This window comes from Cucurbita maxima, unplaced genomic scaffold (genome assembly GCF_002738345.1).
Source record: "Cucurbita maxima cultivar Rimu unplaced genomic scaffold, Cmax_1.0 Cma_Scf00646, whole genome shotgun sequence".
Taxonomy (NCBI): domain Eukaryota; kingdom Viridiplantae; phylum Streptophyta; class Magnoliopsida; order Cucurbitales; family Cucurbitaceae; genus Cucurbita; species Cucurbita maxima.
In genome coordinates this window covers 12300-14763 of record NW_019272662.1, presented here as the reverse complement: position 1 = coordinate 14763, position 2464 = coordinate 12300, and positions in this window count along the sequence as shown.

The window sequence follows — 2464 nt, the reverse complement described above, 5'->3', positions numbered from 1 at the left end:
ATATATAAAAAGACATATAAAATATATAATTTTAATTAAATAGTATGAAATAATTTTAATAAAAAGATACCAAAAATATAAAATATAATATATTGGTAATGAGGTTCATAAGAGATACTAAAAAAAAAATATTTTAAAATTACAATATGTAATAATGATTCAAAATCTCCTGATTTTGTGCCACGTGCTACCATTATGGCACCTTTCACAATGTTCCATGAACTCTTTCCAAACTCGGCTGCATAACCTGTGCTATCTAACTGACCAATAGAATCAAGTTCTTCTTGAGACCAAGAATATATATGACATCCTTTAATGTTCACTGATTCCATGCTGAAGTTTGTATGCATACATCTTCATTTCCTTTAATCTCCAAGGTTTTGTTGTCAGCAAGATACACCTTCCCAAAATTTACTGATTTGAAATTTTGAAACAATCCTTAATTTGGATACGAATGAAATGATGCTCCTGAATCCAAGATTCAATTAAGTTGTCCACACTAAGGATTAGAGCATCCTCAGTATCTTCGGCGGAATGTATAGAATTATCTCATATTCAGATTTGTGGTTCTTTTTTTTTTTTTTTTTGCATAAAATACACCTTATTCATAGCCGACGATTTCTCGTATATATTCGACAGCGCCTTCAACAGATCTGATGTTGCCTTCTCCTTGATATTAAACGTCATGTTTTTGGACAACGTCAACTAGATCAACCCTAAGGTCTGATGATCCTTAAGCTTCCATTGCTCTGTGGTCATACTATCCGGCTTCACCCCTAACAAGGGTTCGTGAAAACCTTTTTGGTACAGATAATCTTCAATCTGCATCTTCCAGAAACTAAAATCGGATCCATCAAACTTTTCAATTCCAATCTTTGAAATTTCCATCTTCAAAGATTGTAGTGAATCTCGCCCCGCTCTGATACCAGTTGTTAGGATCAATACCAGTTGTTAGCTATGATACCAATTGTTAGGATTGCTCAACAACGCACCCACTCGATCAAGATGAACACAAAGAACATGAGAGAGAAAATATAAAGAGGAATGTTGGCTAAAGGTTTTATTATTGATGATTTCAAGGATGTACCATAAGATAAAAAAACAAAGAATTAAGAAAATTACATTTTGAGAGCACTCGCTAATGGAATATATATGGTTTCAATTTACTAAATATAACTTCCAAACATTTAAACCTACTAATATAATCTAACAAATATGTATCAAATCTTTACCAAATATCTACCATATATATCTCTATTAAATCTGTACTAAATATCTTCCAAATATATCTTTACCAGTTCTAGGCAGACTCCGAACATATACAACATTTGAATGAGAGTGATCCTCTAGATATGATGACTAAAAAAGACTTAAAATAATTAAAAATTACTACCGATACCAACAAAGTGTACCTTCCTTTTTTATGACTCAATCATAGGAATTTCATGGCTAAACATGTTTTGCTTTGAACAATTGTATGTTGGATAACCTCCTAGGAATTTTCTTTTTGACCTCCGAGGAATTTTATTAGGATGCAAGTAAATAAGAACAAAACATGCTGGAAGGACACGTTGGTCTGTGAGGATAGTCTTCACTCTCAAGAAGTGAGCATGTGAGTGAGGACTAAACATGTTGGAAGAACTCGTGTTGGTCTATGGGGATATTCTTCACTCTTAAGAAGCGAGCATGTGAGTGAGGATAAAACATGTTGGAAGGACTCGTATTGGTCTGTGGTGATAGTCTTCCCTCTTAAGAAGCGAGGATGTGAGTGAGGACAAAATATGTTAGAAGGACTCGTGTTGGTCTGTGGGGATAATCTTCCCTCTTAAGAAACAAGGAGATTTTGAATCTTGAACATACGGCATGACAATTAAGAAGCTAGAAGTAGGTAACGTGACTATCTCGCAGGGGATGTAGGAGAATGTCGGAATAGTCTACACTTTTAAGAAGCAAGGAGTAGATAACGTGACCATATCGCAGGGGATGTAAGAAAATGTTGGGATCATTGAATTTATATTTTGATAAGGATAATTAAAGCTTTTGGAGTGGAAAAATGATTGAAAACCATATAACAAACATGAGTCATGCTTACGTACCGTTCATATCAAACAAAACCTTAAGACCTCTCGTGAATTCACTTCAAATAATTTATTAAAAGAAACGAAAATTACAACTAATTACAAAATGGATATGATCTTAAATATTATGATTTTAAATATTAATATTATTCTTTATTGTTCAATAAAACCCTATAACTAATTGTCCCTCAAATCTTTGAGAGATTAAATTGTAATACTACATTTAAAATCATTCCTTTTAAAAATTATATACCGATCAAGTTTTAGAACATTATGAAAAGTCTAAAATAATATTATATATATTTATTTATTTATTGGAAAGAACGAGGATATTTTTATAAACAAATGACAAAGTTGTGGGGTGTTTTTTTTTTTTTTTTTTTTGG